This window comes from Anser brachyrhynchus (assembly GCF_964034855.1).
Source record: "Anser brachyrhynchus genome assembly, chromosome: 3".
NCBI lineage: Eukaryota > Metazoa > Chordata > Aves > Anseriformes > Anatidae > Anser > Anser brachyrhynchus.
In genome coordinates, this window is record NC_137696.1 from 25,472,456 (window position 1) to 25,486,272 (window position 13,817).

The window sequence follows — 13,817 nt, forward strand, 5'->3', positions numbered from 1 at the left end:
GTAGTCATATCTTTTCCTTAGGTGAAGTACTGGTTCCTTTTACAGAAGAGCTTACCAAAGCTTTACAGAAAAAAAAAAAAAGGTGCATCCTTAAGTGGAAATATATATTTATACCACATACATCCTGAATAAAATTGTATTTTTTAATTTTATTTCTTTTACCTCCTTCAAAGAAAAAGGTAGTTTGAACTTAATCCTGCTGTTTTTTCTGAAGTTCAGAAATAAAATCTAGCAATATAAGACATAAAGAAAGACTTTGCTAGCCTACTCAAAGTAGCATATTGAAAGAAAATGCCTTCATTTGCTTGACTAAATTCTTATTTTAATTATTTGAGACTCCAAACTTCCTTTTCCTTTAAGTGGTATTCCTTAAAGTATGTCTTCTCAGCTCAAGTGTCAGATCAATTAATTTTTTCTCTCTTTGTTTGCTCTAGAGGAGACTTCTTTTATTACAAGAAAAGAAAAAAAAGTACATATGTGATAGTAACTTTAATTATTGAAGGTTTTTGACACCACCGATGAAAACGCTTCCTACAAAGTCAGCTTTGAGCATAGCCAGTGACAATACTGTGAAGGTCAGTGTTCAGATTAACTTGCTCACTGTAAAAACATATGGCACATTTTTGTACTAATAGAAACAGTAGTGTGTGAACTGATTAAAAAAGTGAAAAACATATCCAGAATAATTAGAAGCCTCTGACACTAAGCAACTAAACAAGCTTCCTTGGGAAACAGAAACTTAAAACTGATGTCCTTGTCTGTTTTGTCTAATCTAAGGTGGCTTTGATTCCAAGAAACATTTTTTTTAAATTAAGTTCCTTCTGAGACATTTGCCTGGCAGAACTCATATCGATGGAAATAGAACCTTGGTATCTTCCGTAATATTAAGCACATTACACACCAGCATCCTGATTTTTCTCCCCTCTCAGGATGTAAATCAGGGAACCTTCATGGAAATCAACAAGAATTAGGCCCAAGAGCTTTCGGTGGATGACGGAATTAATTTTTGGCTGGCAGACTCTTATGAAAACTGATTTGTATTTTTCACAAATCAGCTTAATGACAAGTAAGCCTTCATACACCAGACATTGGATTGGATGGGGAACTGGGCAGTTCTTCGCACCAGAGAAAAAGAAAAATATGCTTTGATATTGTGGGCATCATGTATGTACTCAAGGCTGATAAAGATGATGAGTAAAAATAAGCATAATACTTTCCTAAGACAGCTGACAATATATTGAAAGGAACAGAAGTTTTGGAGAAGAAATTAAATACTCTTGGGGAATAAAATCTCCCTTCCCAGTTTTATACATATTATACACACACACACACACATATATATATATATAAATAAAAAGAGTGAAAATGGAGTGTTAGATGACGAAAGAGAAGTCAATGGATAATCTTTGAAAGAGAGATTCTGGAAACCATTTACTGAAAAACAGAGAAAACTTTTTTAAGAGAATCCTTCTCCTTCCTCCATTTGTCCTCTGCCTTCCAATCAGGTCTTTTGAAAGACGACTGTTCTGGATAAAACATAGTTGCTCAAATGTTTCCCTTCAAGATGAAAACCCAAACTAGGTTACACTAAATAAATAAAATCCATCCATTAGTTGTCTAAAATCAAAACAAAATGAAATAACAGGAATCTAGACATTATTTTTAATAAAAAATTCATCAGAAAAAAAAAAGATGTCTTATATCTTGGTAACTTGTCATACATCTAGTTGATGACATGGAACAGAATGCTGTGGGATGAAGCCTCATATTTTACATGTCTAGGTTACTCAGCACAGTTTACTATTATGTGGCCAAAAACATAGCATAAGGAACAAATACCATCTGAGGATGAAAAAAAAAAAAACAACTCTCCCTTAAGCAGTAATAATTGGATTTGGGGCTCTCTCCAGCATGAATCAGCATTTATGGCATCTGGCCCATGGACCAGATGCTGCAGGACTTTGGAGGAGTTTGAAATTGTCCAGTTAATGGCAGCAAATGGTTGTTAAGGGAAGAACTAAGACAGAGATAGGGGTGAAAGGCAATGCTTTCACCAAAGTCCACTTCACACTGTGAAGGGCTGGTGGGATCTAAGCCATCATTTGCATTGTTTGAAATGGATGGAGATAACACTTCTCCTCTGGAGAGTTTGTGGGTGGGTGGGTGAATAAAAAATCAAGTACTTGCCTAATTTTTCATTTATGTAAAGAAAAGCAACTCGTCTTTGATTTAACATAATATGGTTGAATTAATTATTTCAAGAAGTGGAAGGATATATTACCTCCTACGCTGTATTAGCTCCCGTAAACAGGTCATCCACTATTTGAACCACCTCACCATTTCAAGAAATTCTACATTTTTCTACAGCTGTAGGACAGCTTGGCATACTAATTCTGCCATGTGGCAAACTAAGAGAGTCCAAAATGCCACAGAATATTTTGTTCCATGAGAAAAAGTAAGAAAGACATGGTAAAAAAAAATAAAATAATAATTTCACAATCCATATCATTCCTTCCAATAACTTAAAATTTTTTTCAAGTCTTCAGTGAATTCTGTACCTTTAGGAGAGCTCAGGTCTGGTGAATTAATACTTTGTAACACTGTATGATTGTGTGAAGACTTTCAAAACCCTTGTGAAAGCTGCAAACAAACAGTAGAGTTACTGGTGTCTTTGTTGATGACATCTGTATTTTAAAGAACATTAACATTTACATCAGACCAACAAAGATGTCCAACAACAAAGAATAGGTGATAATGATATAGAATAAGTGAGAAACATTAGGGAACAGAAAACTGCTGTAGAGGAGTTGAGAAATACAGTATCCAATATATCATAACCAACAAAGTTAAACTAACGAGATTTAGTAATCAACAGCTTCTCAGTGACACTTCTTATTTTGCCTGCTATATAGAGGACAAGTACAAGACCTTATTTCAGTTCCGTCTTTCCTTTACTTCTGGATTTGTGGATTCATTTGATCAGTCTGTCGCTGTTATGGTGAGCAGCACTACTCTGGAAATTTTCTAGCAAAATGCTGTTCATTTTGAACTGGAAAGTGAGATGCTACCACAGTCAGAAATGTTCATGGTGTTCTACAAACATTACAGCTAACATTTTAACTGGAAAAGATTTAAAGTTCCCAAATGGCTGAGGAGGGAATGAACATTCCTCTTTCTCCTTCAGCTGTAGCTTTGCTATTTAGTCACCACTCACAGTTTACGTACCGTGTATTTTCTGGAACGTAACAGACCCTGCTCAGGTCTCTTGGCTAAAATGGTTGAGTGCCATAACTACCGATTATTAGCCCAGCCAATCTATGGCGTGTATATATATATATATATGTTGTTGTAATAAATATTTCAACAGACAAATATGTAAGATCGAAGAGACACTTTCAGCAGCCTGCGCAAAAAAAAAAAAAAAAAAGCCATTTACATACACATACATATGTACATACTTATATAACAGAACAGCTCTGAAAAATCAAATGGAGAGAAACTCCAGAACAGCTAGAAGTACCTGTAGCTAGAGCACCACCTAACACTACAGCAGGGCATCCCCATGGGTTTTCCCTCATCTTAATCCACGCGAAGAGCAATGCAAGAGGATGACGAATCACAGGATCAGCAAGAAGATAGGGTAGTACATAAAGACATAAAACAGCTGGACGCAGAACCCAATGGTTGGACAAAGTCTGCCTGCTGGGTTAAAAAGGAGGAGGAATGGGATACAGGGAAGGAGAAAATCTCCTGCAGCTTGGAAATAGAGCTCTGTCTCCACACCAATGGGGTGTTCAGCAGTTTGTCAGTACTAACAGCCCAACTGCTTTTTCTTCAGGTCTGTGCATTAATAATGAGAAGTTAAAGGTTTTATTAAGTGCCTAAATAATTTGGTTGCAGAAATTAAGTGGAATTAACAGTCATCACTTGGCATTTAAAATCATTCGGCAATTAAAAGACATCACTCATGCATTTTCAAAGTTCCCTCCTTAAATGAAAAGAAAAAAAAATTAATCTTCAGGGGAAGCTTTATAATCTTATTTTAATTTTTCTTGAATAAATCTTGTCTGGAACAGCTTTCAGAAAGAGATGACTTACCAGTTATGATTTAATCAACAGCTATTTGAAATGAATATTTCAAAACTTCCCATTCTACATGCAACATGAATATCTCAGGAGAAAAAAGCATGGAATCCTCTGAAATTATGAAAATTTGAACACAGTCCGTATTTTTAAATGTCATATTATAATTTGCTCTGTGCTGACCCATTTGCTACGGTACCATTGGCCAATAATCACTTTGCAGACTCCGCTAACAGACACAGCCTGTGATGGAAGCTGGGAGAGGGAAGAAAAGGCATGTTTAAACACTAGAGTATCAGCTCCTGTTGGGGTTTATACAGCCCAAAAGTAAAGGATTAGAAAACTTATAAAAAATGAATGGATGGGAAGAAATAGATGCAAAAAGAGCCAGGACTACAAAAGAGCCCATGGATGAGAACAGCTCAACACGCATTTGATGAGTGCTGGTGGAGGAAGGCGGCAGTAAGACATCACCCAGAGCAAGGGCAGCTCTCCGTGCTCAGGGACACAGCACAGAGAGGCAGCAAAGGGACCCATCATAGCAGAGCCAATGGAATCGGACGCAAAAATATCATAGAATGAGGGTTTTTTTTTGTTTGTTTGTTTGTTTTTGAAGTTTATGTGAATGCATTGCAGGATAAAGCTGGATTCTTTGGTTACAATTTTCCCCTCTGTCCTTGCCCTAGACAAGTTTTTCATTAATTGGCTGCCTGCAGGACTGACTTTGGAAATAGATGCCCCCCCAGTATCTACGAACCTTACTCAAAAGGAAACATCACTCATCATTGCCTTTCTCTCCTGTAAGAAATGCAAGACATTGGAACAGATACACAGATGATGCTCATTCACCCCAATTTCTTTTTTAAATTATTATGATTTTTTTTATACCCTCTATTCATCGCTAACTTAAATTTGAAGAACATGGTTGGTAATTTCTACTAGGAATGTTTCCATATATTTTATTCACTGTTTTGGCCTTTGACTATTCAAAGAATGTACTGGGATCCTCTCTATATTTGAATTAATATGTTTCTCTGTTCAGCATGAAATGCTGCTTTCTTGCTTATCTCTATAAAGAGAAGCTGGAATTATCTTTCCTTGTCTTATCTCACAGTGGTGACACAAACTGTTCCTACCCAGTAACAAGACCAGAACGTACAAACAAGTTTTATTTTTAAAAATGCTTTTACTACCTACATGGGAACTTGAGAAGGAAACTGGTAAAAATAATCCATCCTGGTGAAAATTTGACTAAATATTTAATAAATTCAAAATAATTTAATTAGATTTCTTAATTAAAATTAACCTTGAGAAACCAGAAAAGCTCAGCTTACTTTTTACCAGACAGTGTGATATTTAAATTGTTAGCAAGAGACAATACTACCAGGAAAACTACAATTCAGTCATTCAGTCCACTTTCAAAACAGACTCTAGATTTCCCTCAAAGTTGTACCAGTTGTACATTTTCGTAAGATTTTGTTTTTTGCTAACTGTTCTTAAAAAGAGACTGAAAACAGAGGTGTGAAGTGTTGGTAACTCTTTTTGCTCCTTGCTTAGAGACTCACAGGATGACTACAACTGTACAGAGTCACATCATTAGGTCACCACAAAATTTTAAGAAAAGTGTAGCAGTTCCCCTCCTCCTCTCTCTATTTCCCCCATCCTCCCACTCCCGAAGCAGCACACCACTAATTGCACTTGCCACTTACTGATTTTACTTTAAGTCTTGTCTAGAGAATTGTCATTTATAGTCTGCAATTTAAGACTGTTATTCCCTTTGCAAAAGAATCAACTATATTGAACGGGAAAACCCACCCTATAACTATTTATTAATATAGTTTTAAAGGAATTCTCAGATTTTTGTTGCTAACTGCTCACTTGGGTTGAAATGTGATGCACTTGTTGGCAGTGTTGCCCCAGAGGGACTGCAGTGAGACAGACTTACTCAAGCTTCACTTGAACACAGAAATGAAAATCAATAAACAATTTGAACTTCTCAGAAGAGAATTTTTCTCCTCTAATGAATATACAAGCTTGGTTACAGCTTAATTTAAAGATTGAATTTAGTGTGTGTTTTTTCCCTGCACCAGGAGCATGACAAACACAAGCTTCAAGTGACATGTCCCAAAGGGAGACTTATTGTATAAAAAAAAAAAAAAAAAGGCAATGAACAAAAAAATCCCCAGCCCCGTGACAGCGAGCTGCTCTAAGAACATGGAAACTCACAGGCAATTGCAAAATAGATCTGCTCTGTAGGTGGCTGCACAACCTCCTGAACTTTTAGTTTCTGGTGGGGCAAGTTTTTCAAAGCATATATTTTTGCGTGTTTTTATAAGACTGTAGATAGAGTCAGATGATAGTGTAGATGTGCAGTTGTAAACTCTGTAGTAACTGCAAGATGTCTGAATGCAGGATAAATGTATTTGTGTTTTGTAATCTCGTTTCTCAAAAACACAATCTTATGTGTTTATGTCTTTTGCTTTCAGTATTGGAGCATGTTAATAATGTCATTTCTGTAGCGATGAATTCATTAAACAAAGAAAAATGACTGTAGAATCACTGTTTCCAAAATAAGATTCACTTGCAACAATCCTGGTAAACCTCTTTTGCTATCTGATGGTGCATCCTGGCAAAGCCATCAGCTGAAATGCGCGAAAGTAATTTGTACAACATTTTATTCTTTGGCTCATCAAGAAATAGACTTGAATTGGAAACTTTGATCTCTTCTGTGCAAAACGGAAACCAGATAAACCAGCTTTTATATAAAAGTGCAAAACAGATAAGTCACATAATAAAACAAGGTTTATTTCAAAAACAGTCCTAGAAATACTGTGTTCTGAAAAAAAGGAAGTGGGAATGTAAATGTAATGAAATTACTAAACTGGTAGAAATCTGTACTTTCAGGTACCTAGGCCCAATTTCTGAACATCCTTAGGATACATCCTAAGGTTGTTTACCATTGTAAAGGAAATGCAGGAGTCTCAATTCGTTGTACAGGATAAAAAGCTGGATCAACATGCACTGCTGCATCCTTTGCTAAAAGAATTCTTGTCATCAACTGTTAACCTTACATACAGTTGAGAACGAATTTGATTCTTTCTGTAGCATGCTATCAACATGGATAATAGGTAGCTTGGTTGTTCCAAACCAAACCAGTTAGAGGCCCTCTTTTTTTTTTTTCTGTAAAGAAAATCCTAGATGTCTTCCGCCTCTGAACTCTTTTTCATGTTTGTAATCTTTACACCCCACTCAGAGGGATCTCTAAAGCTTTTCATTTAAACTACAATTATTCTTTTGTCTACTGGGAACCCAGTGCAAAGATGATGTCCTGTGTGCAAGAAGCAAGCAAGCTGAATATTAATTAATGAATACTACTTAATATGCAGAAGAAGAGGAGCAACAATCAGTCGTGAGCCCTACATATTAACTGGTAGATCATTGTTATTCTGGGAGGCATCATAAGGCCAAATGCAGGTTACAACTAGTTTAGAAAATCTCCTTAATTAAGAAACATGAAAGTTTAAGTCTCTCATTATAAATATCTTATTGTGACTATAAAAGACATCATTAAATGGTGTGATAGTATAGCACTTTTAATACATTCTGAGGTGATGAATTGGACTCAAGCTATTAATTTGTTTGGAGTGGGATTCAATAAACATTGAAAACACTGAGTTTTCACTGTTTTCTGCTAGGACGCAAGGAAACCAGGTTTCCTTTTTTTTTTAAAGACTTAGGAATGCATAAACAAACAAAACTCTACAAAACACCTCTCCCCAGGTAGGTGAGTCAGGAGTTTCACACAAGCAGGAGAGTCACTCATCTACTCTTCTCTTTCTCTGTTTCTTGCCATTATTATCAGTAAGCAGCATGGAAGAACAGAGTAGAATATGCATGCTGTTGTCCAATAGTTTTTGCTTTGCTAAATTATCTGAGGCAAAAGATACAGCATTCCCATCAGCAAGTCTCAGGGCACGCTGGTAAGGGAAACTGGCCTCCTTGTTCCCATTTATCAGATTGGAAAACAAATCCGTAATAACAAGAGCTGTGATCTAAAGCTGTTTGTGAAGCCAGCAGCAGATGAAAATGAGTATGGCTTTCCAGACAGAGTTTCTATACTCATTAATATTACTTTCCCCTCCAATGAATTAAAAAACAAACAAACAAACAAAAAAACCAACAAAAAACAATAAATGAAACTTATGAATATTAAAGTCACAGCAAGAATATATTTATAAGATTCCTACATCAGATGAATAGTAGGACTGTCAGAGGATCTATAGTTTGTTACTGCATGGAACCCCCCAACAATTAAAACTAAACCCAGCCAGTGCATTGTAATGAAAAGAACATAATTCATTTTAAGATCTGTTGCTTCCCAATATGCCTGACTGCAAGAAAGACAGAAGCTACAATCAAATTCATTTCTCAACTGTCTTTAAGGTTAACAATTGATGATGAGAGTTCCTTTAGCAAAGGACGCAGCAGTGCATGTTGTTCAGCTTCTTACCCTGTACACTGAATTGAGACTCCTGCATTTGCTGTACAATGGTAAACACCACAAAGTATTTTTTTCTGCTATGTTACATAAAAATACCTTTCTGCTTGCTGATAGTAAAATGTTTCTCTCCCAAATATAATGTTTTCTCTGAGTAATTATTTAAATAGCTTTTACAGAAACAATTTGGACAGGCAGATAAGATGTAGCAAAATCTTACAGGGATTTAATGATAAACCCTTTATTTTACAATAAGCTTTGTGAATGTGTTTTTATACACTATATATGGCAAAATTCTTTATGGTTTTAGAGAGTCTGGACAGTTTCAGTAACTTGAACTGAGAAATATGACCACTGACTTGGGACAGGTATGTCTGCATTTTGCTAATACTTCCTTCACTAGCCTGAAAACATGGTGATTCTTGTGGAACACTCTTAGCTTTACCTGTCTCAACACAGAGCAAAACAATGCCATGAAAACTGACTCAATTAAGGATTTTAGAGTTATTGCTTCTTATCAGTACCCAGTGTTGTTTACAAAGCATTCCCCATTCCTGGAGATCTTCAAGGCCTTGAAGAATCTGAATCAGATAGCCCCATTTTCTGTTTGTTTGCATAGCTACCCATCTGAATACTATTAGCCTGGTGCAATTATACCACTTGCTGGACTGGAAGCCAAATGATACAAAAAGCAAGACTGCGTATGTGTAGGAGAAGGGATGATGTTTACAACGAATGAAAAAGAAATGAGCCATAAGTTTCAAGAGACTCGTGCAGCAGCGCAAAATAAATTCTACTACAAGTAAATTCCTGTTGACATGAAGGGAGCTGAGCTTGGCCAAGAACACTTTAAAAGTCTCCCTGGTGATAGAAAAATCACCAGTTGGCACTGTTATGTATCGTCATAAAAGTCTGCATCTGTTCACAGTTCTCTGTTGGGTAGGAAAGTCTGTAGGGAAGAAAAGCTTGTGATGGGAAGGATCCTGCTTGAAGCTGACCTGTGCTGGCCCAGGCTGGAGCCTGGAAACTCAAGCCTTACAATGTTTTAAGTTCTCCTCATCCCTAGATGCATTATTGTATGGGTGGAGAGTGATCTTCAAAGACTATTTAAAATTCCACTTTTTTTTTTTTTAAAACCAATGTAATTCTTTTAAACAACAAAAAATCTAATCAATCAAGGTCACATAATAAATACAAATGTTATGCTAGCTAAAAAGTTAAACACTTTTTTCTAAATGAATTTGAAACCATTCTTCTGATTTTTTTTCCCTTAGAATATTATTTCATTTACAGTCTCCTTCAGAGCAGGGTTTTCATTCTACCTTCCATCTATTTATTTTTGTGTGTGCACGCGTTTTCATAATAGAAATATCAGGCCCCAAATACATCAGACCTTTTTATTCAGAGGTCTAAGAGCTTTCTCTGAAGATCTAGCATCCCAGAGCGGTCATATGCCTGTCTGGTGTCTTCATTTTCCTTGTCTTAAACTCAGTATCATACATTCTCCATACTCATGTGGACTATGCAGGTTGCCAGGATGCAGGGTATGTATAACTGGAAATAGCTTCTCTGAACTTCAAGGCACCACAAGCCATAGGCCATACCAATAACATTAGATTGCCTCTTCCTAATGGGAAAACCACCCTCTTTCTAGCTTTCCAAATTAATTAACGTCTGAATGTTCTTAATGACGTCAGTAGGCGAAGAATGAAGGTAGCTTGTTTATTCTGACACCATCTCAAATCCAGTGTGAGGTAAGGCTATGTATCACAAAGAAAATATCACCTCCCTTGCTTGGGAGAGATGCTTATAACTGAACAGGTCTCACAACTAACTAGGTTCTCATGGGCAGAAAAGGAACCAAAACCCAAAAGAGAACATACCAAGGAGCTACTGCAGCTCTGCATGTTTTGTTTTAATACTTTGCCTTAGAAACACCTGAAAGAACGCTATAAGGAGATGGAAGCCTTATCACTTGTGAAAGCCAAATATATGATATCTTTAAAGTACTGATGCATAACGCTTAAAAGTCATTTTTAAAGTCAAGAGCTTCCCTACTATATAGCCTGGGATCCATCATCTCCATCAATAGTTAATGTTTACCTGCTTTTTCTACACTTACATTTTCCCCTTTTCGGTGCTTGAGCTGCACAGTAGGTATCAGCACTTGATTAAAAGAGCATTGCCAAGAATTGTAATTTAGATACTTTGTGAAAGAATCATAATGCAGCCGATAACCTCAGTATTACAGGCAGCAGAGTAGCCTGAGGTTCACTCTTCTAATGGAAAGAGTTATATTCTATTTACTAGATAACCTTAATTTGCCATCTGAACTGAATTAATTCATTAGTTAAATCAGTGCTTAGCACCATTTGTTACCTTTAAGTAACATCACTGAAATTTAAATGAGAAGAATGTGTAAACAGTTAATAAGATGAGACAATAAGAGTCCCATGAAAGAAGTGATATATACTTTGCTACCTGATAAAGGGGGAGAGGGAAATCTTAGTCCTTTCTCAGCAGCTAATGGTCTCCATCCATGTTACATTTGTAAGATCTGCCTTTACTGTATTCTAGGTCTCTTCACCCTTCAAAACATTCTTGAGGACCAGAACCTCAGCTACAAGTAATAGAACAAGAAAAAAATAAGAGGAAAAAAATAAAGAAAAGGGAAGTGTGATGGTTTTTAATGTATATATTTCTAATTTGCCTGGGGGGTAGAGAGGGGAAAGGAGAGAGACAGAACTAAAAACATCCATGAAGGAATCATTAATTTCAAGAAAATTCTTTGCAGATTAATTTTAAATAAAATATCTCACATGCCCATATCCCATATTTACTTAGTAAGTAATCACTGAAATCCCTACATATTCATGCTAGTTATTGCAGAAATTAGACAGAATGCATAGAGAAAATTTCTGAGATACATTTAGGGTTTTCTTTTTCAATAAAATATACCACAAAGGGAATAAAGAAATTCTTTGCCCAAATTAATAGTGAATTATTTTGTCATGAGAATAGAAGTTTACATTCATTTAAATGAAAGCACATAAATTGTTCTTGACAAGAAAAACAAAGCTAGCCTTAGGCAGTATTTTCATTATAGAAAAAGGCACATGTCCATGAATATCTAGTATAATATTAACAAAACCTGTTCAATTAGCTATGCATGTGCCATTGTTATGAATATTTATTTGCATTGCAGCTGAGTAACACTGATACCTTTTTTTTTCAGCCTGTTTAGAGATAGAAAATGAAGTGAACATTACTGCTCTGCAGAGAGAGCTCAGCCATAAAGCAAACCCTAGACTGCCTTATGTTTTAATGTAAGACTTCTCCAGAAAGCTGTTGAGACACAATACTTCTTTCTGGAAGAATCTGCTTTACTAAAGTTTATTTAATTCTTTTTCACATTGCAAATCTACTTGAGGAATTACAATCCATTTAAAAGTGATTCTGATTCAATTGACACCCTAATCTTTTCTTTAAATAAAAGTTATTTGTGTAAAAACAACCTGATGCACGTTTTCTTTTTTCCTGAAGCTAATTCACTTGAATTGTGTGTGAATTATGTAGCGCACCTTTTTTTTCAAAAATATTGGAACAGATTCATTTTCTGGTAGAAAGCATTGTAAAATAGCAACTTTAAAGCAAAGCAAGCTTTATAGCTGTACATATACAGAAGTTATACTCATTTCTTAATAGGCTTAAGAATCATTTAGATGGTGAATTCAGTACGAATATTTATGATTAAGAATTGAGTGTAATTTATTTAGGTCTCCCATCACGAAGAAGGTATGAATATTAAGCATCTAAAATGAACTGCCTGTGAAAACCTGCAGACCAAAGGCCTCCTTTGGTGAAAATAGGTTCATGTGATTAAAAACGTTGTTCTATATATGTGTAATGGTATTAGCTGCAGAACTTGCTCTAGGATGAATTTCAGATCATGAATCATTAGAATATTACTCACTGTTAGAAACCAAAAAAGCAAAATTAATTGAATTAATTTGTCACTTATGATTGCAGACCTTTAACAAAATGCTCAAGAAATGATTACACTTGATCTATTAAATTTTTATTTGTCCTGGATCTGATACTAGTTTCCATTCTGCCACTCTAAGAATCTTCCTGAAAATTCACTAAGGTCAGTGGGAATCATTTTATGTTGTGGATAAATGCTGGTCACAAAACTATTCCAAGTCAATGATTCTCCACTAAGATATTTCTGAATGATCTGAATAAGAATCAGTTCTGTGAACTGTTTTAGAATCTCTCTCTGCTCTTCTCTAGTCTTTAAATAGGTATTAGTCATGTTATCTTCTCAGCAACACAATCCCATGGACTACAAGCACATACGTAGGAACTAGGTCATTCTTACTGTATGTTTTGAAAGATACAAAAATGGTGGCAAGAGAAATGCAGCACGAATATATGATGCAACTGTAATCCAGTAACCAAAGATAAAATACTGTTAGTTACACTTCAGACTGGTTTGAAGAAAGCAAACAGGCAAATGTAAAATAAGGAGAGTAACAGCTAAGTATATGGAAGAGGATTTTGCACTCACACAGACACTGTTGATTTCTAGGTGGGTTCTGCCTGGGCAAAGAGTTTACTTGACTCCCTTCCAGAACAAGGATTAACTTGAAAGTAAGATATTTTTTCTGCAGCTGATCATGCAGGCATATACAGCCCACCCTCCTTGATAACATGATACTTTGCTAAGTGGCACACTGAGAAAGAAAGTGAATAAAACTAGAATAAATAAAGTACCATAAAGAAAGACTTTGATAGTAATGTGTAATGAAGACAGCGAAAAAAGAATGTATTTCATCTGATGAGCTGGGTAAGGCCTAAATAAATAAATAAATGTGGATTTATGTGACATGATCTGGATAGCCTTCAAAATTAAAGTCTCAACAAATCACAGTTTTGGAGACTAGTGCCAAGAAGGATGCATGTTCAAACTTTTGTTATCATTTAGAACATGAGCTGCTTGCATCTTCCTTTGCATGTGTCATACCAAATGTGTAGCACTGCCATCACCAAAGCGATAGGAGTTGTTATCGTAAATGGTATACATTGTGTGCTGATGATGAAATAGAGAGAGACAAGCACCAGAGAAATTTTGCTGGTAATTTCTTTTGATGAGATACTTGCAACCATAAAAGCAAGATAAAGACAAGATAATAAATGATAGGGTTCTAGGAGAATTAAAAGAAAGAGACTTTTG

General features: G+C 35.7%; 1 long non-coding RNA gene across 1 annotated transcript in view; it reads left to right on the top strand.

Annotated features, from left to right (window-relative positions):
* LOC308192017 overlaps positions 1–11,152 on the top strand; it is a 37,546-nt gene extending 26,394 nt beyond the window's left edge. Inside the window, exon 8 of the long non-coding RNA XR_013948470.1 lies at positions 435–11,152. This is a non-coding gene — a long non-coding RNA (uncharacterized lncRNA). The remainder of the gene's footprint in view (positions 1–434) is intronic.
* The last annotated feature ends 2,665 nt before the right edge of the window (positions 11,153–13,817 follow it).